Raw genomic sequence first — 17,569 nt, forward strand, 5'->3', positions numbered from 1 at the left:
CGACAGCTATCAAGACGTGTTCAATTGATTCTTCTTTCATAAACCTTTTAAATTCGTCCGACGTAAATGCACTACTTCAATTGCTTATAAGGCGACGCGATTTACTGTAACATCGGAAATGTTCTTTTAAATGTTTTATAACTTCGCTCGAGGTCATAGATTTGCATGGGTAGACTCGCGCAAATTTTGTGAACGCGTCGATAGTGGGTAATATATACACTAGCGCAAAAAAAAAACGAAACAAAATTTTTGACCGATTTTTAGGCAATCTTTAAAATGATGCAACTTTGCGAAAAATCATCCAAATTACATGTACTTTTTTTAAATTAAAGGACAAAGATTACTTTGAAAATCCCTACGCGAAAATTTGATTTGTTAAGTGCAAACCTTTTGTATCGCATGAAAACCAAACATGTGTTTTTTAATTGAAAAAAGTAAAGGTTTGTTATCATTTTGCACAAGTTTCTCGTTGAAATCTTGCTAATATTAATTCAGATTCTTAAAGTTCATTCTTTTCTAAGCAATTTTTAAAAAAACGTCGATACGATGTTTTTTGTTGATTGCACGCGAGTTTGAAATTTGCACTACATTTTAAGGTATTTTAGCGAATAAATACGGTATTTTTTGAATATCATGAATTTTGAGTATCAATATGATATTGCACATTGATTTTATTCGTGTTGAACTCAATCATACCGCTGTCATCAAAGTGACCCGATCTGCACCACGTAGAGAATGACGATCGGATTTTGAACATCATGTGGCCCTGAAAAGGCTGATTTTTTAAAATAAAATTTGAACTTTTATTTTTTATGTATGAGTATGTGTATATGTATGTTTACGTGTATATGTGGGTTTATGAGTATAGATGAATGTGATCTTCTGTTGACTTCAGTGAAATTGGTGCGTCAGCTATCCGTTATATTCAGATCAGTAAGTACAAATTTCCACCGATGAATTTCAGAGCTATATGATGTACAAAATCCGATCGTTATTCTCCACGTGGTGCAGATTGGGTCACTTTGATGACAACGGTATGATTGAGTTCAACACAAATAAAATCAATGTGCAATATTATATTGATACTCAAAATTCATGATATTCAAAAAATACCGTATTTATTCGCTAAAATACCTTAAAATGCAGTGCAAATTTCAAACTCGCGTGCAATCAACAAAAAACATCGTATCGACGTTTTTTTTTAAATTGCTTAGAAAAGAATGAACTTTAAGAATCTGAATTAATATTAGCAAGATTTTAACGAGAAACTTGTGTAAAATGATAACAAACTTTTTACTTTTTTCAATTAAAAAACACATGTTTGGTTTTTATGCGATACAAAAGGTTCGCACTTAACAAACTTTCGCGTAGGGATTCTCAAAGTAAAATCTTTGCCCCTTAATTTAAAAAAAAGTGCATGTAATTTGGATGATTTTTCGCAAAGTTGCATCACTTTGAAGATTGCCTAAAAATCGATCAAAAATTTTGTTTCGTTTTCTTTTGCGCCAGTGTATTTATAACCTCTGTCCGTTTTTTCGAGGAATCCGTAGTAATCTACATGATATGTATGGAATGGTAAATTCCCTTTCGGGATGCAATGCAAATACCCTTCTTATTTTCCACTAGGCGCGGAAAATTTGATGTATTTCAAGCAATTCCCGAAAATTTTTTATTTTTTCCTGCGTATCAGAAAACCAGTACACTTTTACAATATTCGCGACAACCTTTTAACACCTACGTGACAAGATTATCGTGACAAGTACAGATTACGTTACTTTTCATAGATTCCAGAACATTAAAATAACAGCTTGTTTTTATTAATTTTCCGATACACGAGTCCATCTCTTAATTCGTATAATTAATCCTCATCTTTCTCTAGTTTATCACAGATTTTACAAATCTCCGAATCTCGATCTTGTTTCAGCGAAAGTATCTACTCAAATGTATTGTCTTCCAATACTAATAGTACACTGTTACACCTGCTAAGGGCGTCTACATGTCCCATGCGCTTGCCCGAGCGATGTATTATTTCATAATCGTACTGCTGTAGAAACCCACCATTGCCCACCAAGCTATACACTGGTTGATTGGTTGCTTACTGAGAGTAAGATGGAAACTATCGCAATTGGTGACGATTTTGAATCGTATGCCTAACAGATAGACATGGAATCTCTTGATCGCGTACGCGACAGCTAAGCACTCGAGCTCATAGCTATGATACTTGAATTCTGTAATAGTTGTGCGATGACTAAAATAAGATATTGGTCGCAATTGCTCTCCGCTCTGCTTCTGAGTAGTTATACTAGGAGAGTTCGGACTCAAATAATAGAATTGGAGGAAGGGGGATGAGGGAGGGGGTAATTACCTGTCACATAAATTTCAAAATTCTTTTGTTCTTATTGTTCTTTATAACAATTGACCCTGTCATAAATTACAAAATTCTTTGTTTATTGTACTCCTATAATAAATGACCCTGTCATAAATATTCTTTTGTTTATTGTACTCCTATAATAAATGACCCTGTCATAAATTTTCTTTTGTTTATTGTTTCACTATAACAAATGACCCTGTCACAAATTTTCTTTATTTGTTGTTTCCCTACAACAAATGACCTTGTCACAAATTTCAAAATTTCTTTGTTTTGATCCCTTAAAAATTCCTTTGTTTTGAATCCCTTGTCACTATAATAAATGACCATGTCATAAATTTTCTTTATTTATTGCTTCCCTACAACGAATGACCACGTCATAAATTTCAAATTTCTTTTGTTTAATGTTTTTCTAACAAATGAGAAACTTGTCTCAACATGTTTTCGAAAGTCCTTTGTGCTCAGGGGTCGCCACCACCGCTCAGGTAAAAAGACTTTATTATTATTTCATGTATGTAATGTAATTTTTATTTGATTATTTATAAATTGAGTTAGATTATATATTTATATGTACTCTAATTTAAATTATAAATAATTAAATAATAAAAATTATATTACGTATATTCTACCCCATTTACAGTTTGCGCTCTCTCTCTCTCTCTCTCTCTCTCTCTCTCTCTCTCTCTCTCTCTCTCTCTCTCTCTCTCTCTCTCTCTCACTACACTAATCGTATAAGCAGCGCCCTTATCTTGGCTGCTAGCGAGCGCCGATATCAGGCTGCTAGATTTTATAAACTTTAAAATTATTAAAAAATATTAAATTAAAAAATAAAAATATAGCATTCGGATACTGTAGTCTACATTTAATATTATACCTAAAAAATTTCTTTTAATTGAACGTCTCGCAACATGTTAAAGCTTAGTAGGACTTTTTCCCTTTTTCTGAAATTCTTTTCAAAAGTCACGTGACTTTACAAATAAGTATATATAAGTAAAACTCTTAGAGCATCCCTTAGACGTTTTCAAGTCTGTTTCCGAGTAAGTTTGCCCGAAAGTCTGTGTGTGTATACTAAATTTTATCAAGTGCGATTTAGTAAACAATTTAGTTAGTAGGTATAAGAGGCCGGTATCGCTCCATGGGGCAACGAGCGGGGTGCGGGGCGCGGGGGATATTTGTAGGCGCGGGGGATGACGTCTCGCGGAAGCGGGGGAAGAACCGGACCGCATAAGGGTCCGTTTGGGGAGGGAGGGGGAAGGGACCGCAATAAAACCCTGCCCTAGATACTTGTCAACAAGGTGTCTCATTAGGAAACGACCTTAGATCAGTATCGATAATCTTTATTAAGAAAACAATTTTTCGGGCTGCCGTTTATTTAATATTGTTTGCCTCGTCGGTGCCGATTTTTTCACAATAAGCACCTTTTTCTTCTTTGAAGAAGGAGCTGCAATAAAACCTGCTCTAGATACTTGGCACTTATTAGAAGACAACCGTATAAATGTCAATGTGATATTTTTATTAGGAAACCGATTTTTGCTGCTGTCACTTTCCTAATATTTTTTGCCAAAGAAAAAAACTTTAATGTCTCGTCGGCGCTAAATTTTTATTGAGGCATCATTTCCTTCTATTGTCATGACCCTTGGATACTTCTGTCTGCGGGAAGGTACATAGTGGTGTAGGAGATGATTATGATGTTACATAGAGAGTAGGGATGCATTTTCCCGTATTTTTGGAGACCGCAGTAAGTTTCGTTTTGTCGAATCTCTTCAGTATAGTTTCAAGATGCAACCGGTAACAATTGAATATCCTACTCAAGGTGTAAGTATAAGTGTTAGTGCAAGTGTATGTGCAGTGCAATGTGTAAACAAGTAAATAATAATATTTTTTTTAGTACGTGTACGTAGACGGGACGCCGCAGCAGCGGCTCTTACTCTACAATAGACTAGATGTAGAGATACCTAGTAGCAGCAGCACTGTTACAACCATTCCCCTAGGAGGAGGCGGATTGATTTCCATTCGCGAGCCCATAGAACAACAAGTAAGTTTTAATATATATAAAGTATATGTAATTAAATATAAAAGAATTTTTAAAAAATATAATTTTTTAGCGTACAATTTATCCTGAAGATATCCGTATACGCGGATACATTAATGTAAAAGAAAAATTCTGGAAAAGATATTTTTGAAATAACAACAGACAATGGAACGACAATTTCCTTGATCACTCGTATGGACAGTTTGGAATGGCGGACGTGTTTGACTTGCGGCGTCTATTTGACACGATACCGCTCATGGATCCAGACCAAGAGTTCTGGATCTAATTATTAAAATATTTGTTATATTTTTTTTATAAATGTGTACTAATGTACTAATATGTACAATATGTAGAACAATAATAAATGTATTAAATATATTTTTGTTCTTATATATTTTTGATTTTCCTTTCACACTTTTCCATCCCTCACAATACTACCCTTGCATGCGCACAGTCAGGCATGCTCGTTTCAAGATGGGGGTATAGGCATACGTAGAAAAGAAAAAACGGAGACGTTGAAAAGGGACGGACGATATAACAGGTATTTTCTTCTCTCCCACACACAGGTGTGCCTTACCCCCCACTCTTGAAATTTGGGACAATCCTCGGTCTAGAACTAGATATACTATGTCTATGCGCCCAATACTATCCTCCCACCCGTCGCGGTACTTACCTATCCTCTCGTTCTTTCTCTTTCATGCGCTCCCTTCTCTCACTCTTTCGTGCGCTCTCCTTCTCTCGCTTTTTCAAAATCGTATGTTCTCGCTCCCACCCATCACGATGTTATTCTCGCTCTAACTCCCACCCATCTCAGTTATCCTATTCTCTCACTCCACTATCATGGTACTATTTTTGCTCTAACTCCCACCCGTCTGGGATACTATTCTCTCGCTCCCACCTATCGCGGTAATATCCTATTCACCTATATATGTAATGGTTATATTATCCCTTATTTTAAAACAATGCGTTATATAAGTAAATAAATATTTGTGATTTATTTTTTATAATATTTATATTTTATTTGTATTTTATAATTACAATTATAATAAAATATATAAAAATATTTGTGTTTATGTGTATATTTACATTGTGTATATTTACATAATTGAAATTTATTAAAAGCAATAAGTTTATAACACATAAGTTTTTACTGGTTAAAAAATATTTAACACTATTAAATAATAAAATTAAATTAAATCAATGGCGGGCCGCAGCGTCTGCTTGAAGGTAACCCTCTACGGCAGCGACCCGACGCGTCGCGACGGCTGTTTGAAGGCACCCCTTACGACGACGACGACCCGGCGGATTCTTAAAAGCAGCATTGAATTGTGTGTGTTTTCTGAAAAAAGAAAGTCAACGAACGTCAATACGAACGTCAACGAACGTCAACAAACGTCAATATGAACGTCAACAAACGTCAATACGAACGTCAACGAACGTCAACAAACGTAAACGAACGTGACACGAACGTGAACAAACGTGAACGAACGTGAAACAAACGTGAACGAACGTGAAACAAACTTAAAACAAACGTGTACGAACGTGAGCGAACATAAACGAACGTTGACAAACGTCAATACGAACGTCAACAAACGTCAACGAACGTCAACGAATGTCAATATGAACGTCAACGAACGTCAACGAACGTCAACGAACGTAAAACAAACTTAAAACAAACGTGAACGAACGTGAGCGAACATGAACGAACGTGAAACAAACGTCAACAAACGTCAACGAACGTCAACCAACGTCAAGGAACTTGAAATGAACGTGAACGAACGTAAAATAAACGTGAATAAACATAAAACAAACGTGAACAAACGTGAACGCACTTGAAACGAACGTCAACAAACGTCAACCAACGTCAAGGAACTTGAAACGAACGTGAAACAAACGTCAACGAACGTGAAACAAACTTAAAACAAACGTGAACAAACGTGAACAAACGTGAACGAACGTGAACGAACGTGAAACAAACGTCAACGAACGTCAACAAACGTCAACCAACGTCAAGGAACTTGAAACGAACGTGAAACAAACGTCAACGAACGTCAACAAACGTCAACGAACGTGAAACAAACTTAAAACAAACATGTACGAACGTGAGCGAACATAAACGAACGTTGACAAATGTCAATACGAACGTCAACGAATGTCAATATGAACGTCAACAAACGTCAATACGAACGTCAACGAACGTGAAACAAACTTAAAACAAACGTGAACGAACGTGAAACAAACGTCAACGAACGTCAACAAACGTCAACCAACGTCAAGGAACTTGAAATGAACGTGAACGAACGTAAAATAAACGTGAATAAACATAAAACAAACGTGAACAAACGTGAACGCACTTGAAACGAACGTCAACAAACGTCAACCAACGTCAAGGAACTTGAAACGAACGTGAAACAAACGTCAACGAACGTGAAACAAACTTAAAACAAACGTGAACGAACGTGAGCGAACATAAACGAACGTTGACAAACGTCAATACGAACGTCAACGAACGTCAACGAACGTCAACGAATGTCAAAATGAACGTCAACAAACGTCAATACGAACGTCAACGAACGTCAACGAACGTGAAATAAACTTAAAACAAACGTGAACGAACGTGAGCGAACATGAACGAACGTGAAACAAACGTCAACGAACGTCAACAAACGTCAACCAACGTCAAGGAACTTGAAATGAACGTGAACGAACGTAAAATAAACGTGAATAAACATAAAACAAACGTGAACAAACGTGAACGCACTTGAAACGAACGTCAACGAACGTCAACAAACGTCAACACGAACGTCAACAAACGTTAACAAATGTCAAAGAACGTCAATAAAGTTTAAAAAACGAAATAATTTGTAGTGTAATTTCATCGTGCGCGTCATCTAATCGATTGTGTGCGAAACATGAGAGCCTCGAAATCAGATCGATACGTTAATTCCGAGAGACGACTCGTCGAGGAACTGCACGCTCCGGCTAGAAAAAATTTTCCACGAAGACGCGTCATAGTTCGGGGATACGATGACCTGTGGCAGGCAGATATCGTTGAGATGCATTCATACTCGCGTTTCAACAAAGGCTACCATTACATACTCACTGTCATCGATGTATTGAGCAAGTATGCGTGGGCTTTACCGCTCAAGACCAAGAGCGGAAACGAGACGGCTAATGCTATCACCAAGATAATTCGAGAGAGCGGCAGACATCCGAAAAACTTGCAAACCGATATGGGGAAGGAGTTTTATAACGCCGAAGTGCAGAAACTCTTGAAGAAACATGACATTAATCATTACTCTACGTACTCCGTAATGAAGGCGTCGGTCGTCGAGCGGTTCAATCGCACATTGAAAAACGACATGTGGAAGATGTTTACGCTCAACGGTAATTACAAGTGGTTTGACCTGTTACCACGTCTCGTGTCGAATTACAACGCTCGGAAGCACCGAACAGTCGGCATGCGACCCGTTGACGTAACCCCCGCTGTGACTGAAAGACTTTTGGCTACGGTATACGGCGCGATAAAGATCGCAGGTCCGGGGAAATTTAGAGTGGACGATTCGGTACGCGTAAGCAAGTACAAGACAATCTTTGAAAAGGGTTACACACCGAATTGGACAACTGAGGTGTTTAAGATCGTTAAAGTGCAGCGTACCAATCCCGTACGCTTTTTACTTATTTACTCGAGGATTATCGCGGAACAACTATCGCTGGAGCGTTCTACGAACACGAATTGCATCGCGCGTCTCACCCTGACGTGTATCTTGTGGAGAAAGTATTGCGCAGAAAGGGAGACAAGGTCTATGTAAAGTGGCTGGGATTTGATGGATCACACAATTCTTGGATAAACAAAAACAATGTAATTTGATGCGTTCAAAAAACATTTTTATTGTAAACGTATAAAAATACAATGTATACAATATATAAATAAATTGTATGACATACATGAAGCATCTTTATTATCCTTCCATTACATCATTATTTATAATACATTCTTTAAATATTAATTCGCACAGGTTTTTAATATAAAAATATAGCACGCATGAAATATAAAATGTAAATTTTGTGTAAAATATACCAGTTCTGTAACTTTAAAATGCGGGTTTTTTTAATAAAAATACGCAATAATTTAGAAAAAATGGAAAAATATATTTTATTCAAAATATCGGCCCTCGCTTTCTACATATTTTTGCCATCTAGTAGGCAAATTATGGATGCCATTCCAAAAGAATTGAAAGTTGCGCGAGCCAAACCAGTCGTCGAGTCATTTTTGGACGTCTTCATAAGAATGGAAATGCTGCTCGGCAAGTGAGTGTCCCATAGATGAAAACAGGTGGTAGTTGGAAGGAGCAAGGTCTGGTGAGTACGGCGGGTAAGGTAATATTTTCCATCCAAGTGCTGCCAGAGTGTTTTTAACCAGTTTGGCTGTGTGACTGGGTGTGTTGTCATGCAGTAAAATCATCTTCCCATGCCTTTGAGCCCATTCTGGTCGTTTTTTGACCAACGCATAATTCAAATTGATCATTTGTTGTCGGTAGCGATCAGTATTAACTGTTTCGCCAGGTTTCAGCTTGCAATTCGGTGTCTTCAAACTTTTTCGGTCGATTTTCATGTTCTTTGTCACTGACATCAAAAACACCACTTCTGAATCGTTTAAACCACCGGTCGCAAGTATCGACAGATAGAGTATGTGCACCGTATGTTTCCACAAGTATTCGATGTGCTTCCGCTGCTTTTTTCTTCTGATTGAATAAGAAAATCAGCACGTGCCGCAAATGCTCTTTGTTCGGCTCAAAACTCGACATGTTTACCACCGAAAAAAAAAATGCTACTAACACTTAAACGTTTAAACAAATATGGCGTTTTGAAGCTAACTATCATTGAAGCTACAAAATGACATATTGGTTATGACACCAGCATCTATAGGCTTTGTGCTCCATCTCTTGGAAAAAAACCCGCATTTTAAAGTTACGGACCTGGTATATAACATAAAGCGTAAAATGTAAAATTATAAAATACGCGTAAAATTTAAAATACATAAAATGTAATCTATAAAATACGTGAAACGCAAAATGTACAATTAAAAAAAATATATGTAATGTGAAATACATGATATAACAAGTACAAAACGTATAAAAGAAAAACGTATTTATAATGGTATCTGATAATGTCCCCACGGTAATGTATTGGTCGAATCCGGTACAAGATACCGTTTATCGTCGTAAGGACTCAGGGTAATTTTTTTTTCCGATACCGTATATACTTGGTGTAGTTTAGATCTTATACACGACTGGCGACGTGTCAACTCGATCTCTTCGTTGAGACAGCGCGTATAATCATCGATGGATATGGTTCGTGTCACAACATTGCTTTTTACACCTTTAGCCTTTTTTGTGTCCTTTTTTCCATTCACCTTTAACGCATACATTTTTGCCCTAAGTCCCACGAATTCGGTCATAATGGCGCCATTATTCTCATCCTTCATCAGGCCCGGCACTTTTTTGTTACTGAGAGGGATACCATACGCATTGTCGATCGGATACTCGCTCGTGTCAAATCTATGTATGTCACGCCTCATGTTTTCATATATGTTTTCACATTGAATGTAATAAATGAGGCTGTCTGTGTCAGTGTACATAACTCTAGATTTGTCACGATACAAAGGCATCATGTACTCGTAGTGAAATTCATATAAACATGTTTTAGAAATATTGAGTATGCACATGCCCACGTAAATAGGTTTATAGAATTTCACTTCGAGATTACGCAATTCAATAGCAATAAGATTTTCCGCAAAAATACTACGACTATGAAAATTTGGTTTAGCGATCATTGCCTTCGTACCATATCTACCCTTCCACTTTGTTAGCAATTTTACATTGACGCGATTGCGCACATTCTCTATGGTTTTGCCAAATACTGCATTATTCATTAGTTTATATAAATTGTTTTCAAAATTATTTTTTGCATGGGTTCGGAACTGTGTATTCAGTTCTATGTATTTGCAGAGCCATGGAGATTGCTCGAATTGTAATATGCGGTGTATCTGCGTTACGCGAAGACCGTGGCGCATGCACTGCTGCAAGTTACGATAATGGATGACGTAACGCTTTTTATCGTAAAGCGTCGCGAGAAGTTTCTCCTGTCGCATACCGGGCGGCTTATCGCGCGTGGTGCAGAAGGGTAGATCGGTGTGCGCGTCATGAAGATGTTGTGGATACTCAAGGTCGACCTCGAGGATATAGCCTGTTGGTGAATCGTGCGCGATTGATAATACATCAAAATTGGACACGTCGTTGACCCATCGAAAATCTCTATACGGCAGCGGTTGACACATTGCCCATCCGTATAAATTGTTCACATCAAAGTATATTAGATACGATGACGGTTTCAATGGATCATACGACTGCATGTACTTGTTGTTAGCCTGTGCGTATCTACCAGAACATTGACTAAGGCCACCGCGTTCGATAAACATGACCATATCAATGTCTGTAAGCAATTCAAAAGTAATTTTCGTGTACTTTAACATAGCATCCCACGTGTATCCGGGGAGAGTGTAATAATGCGCGGGATCGAGTCCATAACTTCCCATACATTTATCGCGAAAATTTTCAAAAATGTCGGCTAACAACAAAACATCAATTTTGAGATACATGTCGCTATATTCACCTAGCGTTTGAACGGAGAACCGTTGTTATACGTTAATAGCATGAGAGTAATCGTTCTCAGATACCGTGTTACCGGTTAGAGAACTATAAAATGATTCGCGTGACGGTAAACACGTTTCCTCCAACTTTTCAACACAGTCAACGTATTCGTATGGGAATACTTCCTTCCGTGTTAATAAATTGAATTTTTCAGCTGATATGTCTTTAAATTCAGATTGTAAAATTTGAAGTCTGTCCTTATTTAAAAACGATGCTAATTTATCCAGACTCGTATTAAGAAATTTATATGAATCAATAAAACGTAATTTTATGCATTTTCTCCAACCATTTTTGTGTTCTTCTGTACTTTTAACATATTTATAAGTAAACGAAATGTATTTTTCTTTTGTGATGGGAAGCAAGTCTATTTCCCCTTTAAACGCTGCGGCTATATCTTTAATAATAAAATGCGCATCGTAGCCGGATAAATTATGAAATATTATTGGAATGTAAAACGAATTTTTGTAATTTAGATTACAATTTGAATGCGCGAGACCTCGATATCTACCGGTTATGTGGCAATGATCGCGTACTCGTCTATCGTCTGGCGCAAACGGTTCTTCGCAAATGTAACAATGTGTCGCGCTACGGTATGCATCCCACTCGTCTCGCGTTAAATCTGTCATGGGGACATTAGCAGATAATATGTTATTTACACTATGAGCCAATTCTTTTAGTTGTTCGACGAACCACGCGACACAATCATTACTGCGGCGAAACCGATACATGGATAACGACGCATCGTACGAACATCGCATGTAATATCCAATGCTGAATACCTGGTGATGCTGGTATGTGTATGACGCGTTGTCTGTATCCGGTTCTGTTTTCCGCAGTACGCACTCCAAATTAGCATAGACGTCGAAGGGAAGTCGTTCCTTGTTATTATAATTCTCGAACCGGAGCCACTTGTCGTCCTCGTTAGGTAATATTATGGCACAGTTATTCAACGCTGTGCAATCTATGCCGTGGGCATCCAACTTTTTCTCAGAACTAAAATAGTGTAAACACCTGTAAAAATTTAAACATGCTTTTATTTTATGTTTTAAATAAAAATTTATAAACACATTTTATACAAGAATTATTACTTACCGATCGCAAATGTATTTTTTGTGCTCCTTTTTGCTCAATTGTAAGCTCACGAGGCGGGACAAATTTTTTATCCACGCGAAATGGCCCATGTTGTCGTCACCCGGATCTTGCACGTATAATAAATTGACGTGCTTCTCTTTCTTCACGTCGGAGAGCCACAGTGGAAGAATTTTATATTTTTCGATTCTGTCCTTTTTGATCCCATAAACGTTGACTGACACATTATTGAGTCTCTCGAATTTTCCAATGTCTTTCAACGCAATTGGAAATTTCGAAGATATGAAATTAGGGCAAAAATGTATGCGTTAAAGGTGAATGGAAAAAAGGACATAAAAAGGCTAAAGGTGTAAAAAGCAATGTTGTGACACGAACTATATCCATCAATGATTATACGCGCTGTCTCAACGAAGAGATCGAGTTGACACGTCGCCAGTCGTGTATAAGATCTAAACTACACCAAGTATATACGGTATCGGAAAAAAAAAATTACCCTGAGTCCTTACGACGATAAACGGTATCTTGTACCGGATTCGACCAATACATTACCGTGGGGACATTATCAGATACCATTATAAATACGTTTTTCTTTTATACGTTTTGTACTTGTTATATCATGTATTTCACATTACATATATTTTTTTTAATTGTACATTTTGCGTTTCACGTATTTTATAGATTACATTTTATGTATTTTAAATTTTACGCGTATTTTATAATTTTACATTTTACGCTTTATGTTATATATATATTTTACACATAATTTACATTTTATATTTCATGCGTGCTATATTTTTATATTAAAAACCTGTGCGAATTAATATTTAAAGAATGTATTATAAATAATGATGTAATGGAAGGATAATAAAGATGCTTCATGTATGTCATACAATTTATTTATATATTGTATACATTGTATTTTTATACGTTTACAATAAAAATGTTTTTTGAACGCATCAAATTACATTGTTTTTGTTTATCCAAGAATTGTGTGATCCATCAAATCCCAGCCACTTTACATAGACCTTGTCTCCCTTTCTGCGCAATACTTTCTCCACAAGATACACGTCAGGGTGAGACGCGCGATGCAATTCGTGTTCGTAGAACGCTCCAGCGATAGTTGTTCCGCGATAATCCTCGAGTAAATAAGTAAAAAGCGTACGGGATTGGTACGCTGCACTTTAACGATCTTAAACACCTCAGTTGTCCAATTCGGTGTGTAACCCTTTTCAAAGATTGTCTTGTACTTGCTTACGCGTACCGAATCGTCCACTCTAAATTTCCCCGGACCTGCGATCTTTATCGCGCCGTATACCGTAGCCAAAAGTCTTTCAGTCACAGCGGGGGTTACGTCAACGGGTCGCATGCCGACTGTTCGGTGCTTCCGAGCGTTGTAATTCGACACGAGACGTGGTAACAGGTCAAACCACTTGTAATTACCGTTGAGCGTAAACATCTTCCACATGTCGTTTTTCAATGTGCGATTGAACCGCTCGACGACCGACGCCTTCATTACGGAGTACGTAGAGTAATGATTAATGTCATGTTTCTTCAAGAGTTTCTGCACTTCGGCGTTATAAAACTCCTTCCCCATATCGGTTTGCAAGTTTTTCGGATGTCTGCCGCTCTCTCGAATTATCTTGGTGATAGCATTAGCCGTCTCGTTTCCGCTCTTGGTCTTGAGCGGTAAAGCCCACGCATACTTGCTCAATACATCGATGACAGTGAGTATGTAATGGTAGCCTTTGTTGAAACGCGAGTATGAATGCATCTCAACGATATCTGCCTGCCACAGGTCATCGTATCCCCGAACTATGACGCGTCTTCGTGGAAAATTTTTTCTAGCCGGAGCGTGCAGTTCCTCGACGAGTCGTCTCTCGGAATTAACGTATCGATCTGATTTCGAGGCTCTCATGTTTCGCACACAATCGATTAGATGACGCGCACGATGAAATTACACTACAAATTATTTCGTTTTTTAAACTTTATTGACGTTCTTTGACATTTGTTAACGTTTGTTGACGTTCGTGTTGACGTTTGTTGACGTTCGTTGACGTTCGTTTCAAGTGCGTTCACGTTTGTTCACGTTTGTTTTATGTTTATTCACGTTTATTTTACGTTCGTTCACGTTCATTTCAAGTTCCTTGACGTTGGTTGACGTTTGTTGACGTTCGTTGACGTTTGTTTCACGTTCGTTCATGTTCGCTCACGTTCGTTCACGTTTGTTTTAAGTTTATTTCACGTTCGTTGACGTTCGTTGACGTTCGTATTGACGTTTGTTGACGTTCATTTTGACATTCGTTGACGTTCGTTGACGTTCGTTGACGTTCGTATTGACGTTTGTCAACGTTCGTTTATGTTCGCTCACGTTCGTTCACGTTTGTTTTAAGTTTGTTTCACGTTCGTTGACGTTTGTTTCACGTTCGTTTCAAGTTCCTTGACGTTGGTTGACGTTTGTTGACGTTCGTTTCAAGTGCGTTCACGTTTGTTCACGTTTGTTTTATGTTTATTCACGTTTATTTTACGTTCGTTCACGTTCATTTCAAGTTCCTTGACGTTGGTTGACGTTTGTTGACGTTCGTTGACGTTTGTTTCACGTTCGTTCACGTTTGTTTTAAGTTTGTTTCACGTTCGTTGACGTTCGTATTGACGTTTGTTGACGTTCATATTGACATTCGTTGACGTTCGTATTGACATTTGTCAACGTTCGTTTATGTTCGCTCACGTTCGTACATGTTTGTTTTAAGTTTGTTTCACGTTCGTTGACGTTTGTTGACGTTCGTTGACGTTTGTTTCACGTTCGTTTCAAGTTCCTTGACGTTGGTTGACGTTTGTTGACGTTCGTTGACGTTTGTTTCACGTTCGTTCACGTTCGTTCACGTTTGTTCACGTTTGTTCACGTTTGTTTTAAGTTTGTTTCACGTTCGTTGACGTTTGTTTCACGTTCGTTTCAAGTTCCTTGACGTTGGTTGACGTTTGTTGACGTTCGTTTCAAGTGCGTTCACGTTTGTTCACGTTTGTTTTATGTTTATTCACGTTTATTTTACGTTCGTTCACGTTCATTTCAAGTTCCTTGACGTTGGTTGACGTTCGTTGACGTTTGTTGACGTTTGTTTCACGTTCGTTCATGTTCGCTCACGTTCGTTCACGTTTGTTTTAAGTTTGTTTTACGTTCGTTGACGTTCGTTGACGTTCGTTGACGTTCATATTGACATTCGTTGACGTTCGTTGACGTTTGTTGACGTTCGTATTGACGTTTGTCAACGTTCGTTTATGTTCGCTCACGTTCGTACACGTTTGTTTTAAGTTTGTTTCACGTTCGTTCACGTTTGTTTCACGTTCGTTCACGTTTGTTCACGTTCGTGTCACGTTCGTTTACGTTTGTTGACGTTCGTTGACGTTCGTATTGACGTTTGTTGACGTTCATATTGACGTTTGTTGACGTTCGTTGACGTTCGTATTGACGTTCGTTGACTTTCTTTTTTCAGAAAACACACACAATTCAATGCTGCTTTTAAGAATCCGCCGGGTCGTCGTCGTCGTAAGGGGTGCCTTCAAACAGCCGTCGCGACGCGTCGGGTCGCTGCCGTAGAGGGTTACCTTCAAGCAGACGCTGCGGCCCGCCATTGATTTAATTTAATTTTATTATTTAATAGTGTTAAATATTTTTTAACCAGTAAAAACTTATGTGTTATAAACTTATTGCTTTTAATAAATTTCAATTATGTAAATATACACAATGTAAATATACACATAAACACAAATATTTTTATATATTTTATTATAATTGTAATTATAAAATACAAATAAAATATAAATATTATAAAAAATAAATCACAAATATTTATTTACTTATATAACGCATTGTTTTAAAATAAGGGATAATATAACCATTACATATATAGGTGAATAGGATATTACCGCGATAGGTGGGAGCGAGAGAATAGTATCCCAGACGGGTGGGAGTTAGAGCAAAAATAGTACCATGATAGTGGAGTGAGAGAATAGGATAACTGAGATGGGTGGGAGTTAGAGCGAGAATAACATCGTGATGGGTGGGAGCGAGAACATACGATTTTGAAAAAGCGAGAGAAGGAGAGCGCACGAAAGAGTGAGAGAAGGGAGCGCATGAAAGAGAAAGAACGAGAGGATAGGTAAGTACCGCGACGGGTGGGAGGATAGTATTGGGCGCATAGACATAGTATATCTAGTTCTAGACCGAGGATTGTCCCAAATTTCAAGAGTGGGGGGTAAGGCACACCTGTGTGTGGGAGAGAAGAAAATACCTGTTATATCGTCCGTCCCTTTTCAACGTCTCCGTTTTTTCTTTTCTACGTATGCCTATACCCCCATCTTGAAACGAGCATGCCTGACTGTGCGCATGCAAGGGTAGTATTGTGAGGGATGGAAAAGTGTGAAAGGAAAATCAAAAATATATAAGAACAAAAATATATTTAATACATTTATTATTGTTCTACATATTGTACATATTAGTACATTAGTACACATTTATAAAAAAAATATAACAAATATTTTAATAATTAGATCCAGAACTCTTGGTCTGGATCCATGAGCGGTATCGTGTCAAATAGACGCCGCAAGTCAAACACGTCCGCCATTCCAAACTGTCCATACGAGTGATCAAGGAAATTGTCGTTCCATTGTCTGTTGTTATTTCAAAAATATCTTTTCCAGAATTTTTCTTTTACATTAATGTATCCGCGTATACGGATATCTTCAGGATAAATTGTACGCTAAAAAATTATATTTTTTAAAAATTCTTTTATATTTAATTACATATACTTTATATATATTAAAACTTACTTGTTGTTCTATGGGCTCGCGAATGGAAATCAATCCGCCTCCTCCTAGGGGAATGGTTGTAACAGTGCTGCTGCTACTAGGTATCTCTACATCTAGTCTATTGTAGAGTAAGAGCCGCTGCTGCGGCGTCCCGTCTACGTACACGTACTAAAAAAAATATTATTATTTACTTGTTTACACATTGCACTGCACATACACTTGCACTAACACTTATACTTACACCTTGAGTAGGATATTCAATTGTTACCGGTTGCATCTTGAAACTATACTGAAGAGATTCGACAAAACGAAACTTACTGCGGTCTCCAAAAATACGGGAAAATGCATCCCTACTCTCTATGTAACATCATAATCATCTCCTACACCACTATGTACCTTCCCGCAGACAGAAGTATCCAAGGGTCATGACAATAGAAGGAAATGATGCCTCAATAAAAATTTAGCGCCGACGAGACATTAAAGTTTTTTTCTTTGGCAAAAAATATTAGGAAAGTGACAGCAGCAAAAATCGGTTTCCTAATAAAAATATCACATTGACATTTA

At 37.6% G+C, this 17,569-nt stretch overlaps 1 protein-coding gene across 2 annotated transcripts in view; it reads left to right on the forward strand.

Annotated features, from left to right (window-relative positions):
• Nucleotides 1-17,569, forward strand: part of LOC105836806 (Bardet-Biedl syndrome 4 protein homolog) — a 222,488-nt gene that overhangs the window by 153,888 nt on the left and 51,031 nt on the right. The gene's annotated exons all lie outside the window — the stretch shown is intronic.

Source organism: Monomorium pharaonis, chromosome 8 (genome assembly GCF_013373865.1).
Source record: "Monomorium pharaonis isolate MP-MQ-018 chromosome 8, ASM1337386v2, whole genome shotgun sequence".
NCBI lineage: Eukaryota > Metazoa > Arthropoda > Insecta > Hymenoptera > Formicidae > Monomorium > Monomorium pharaonis.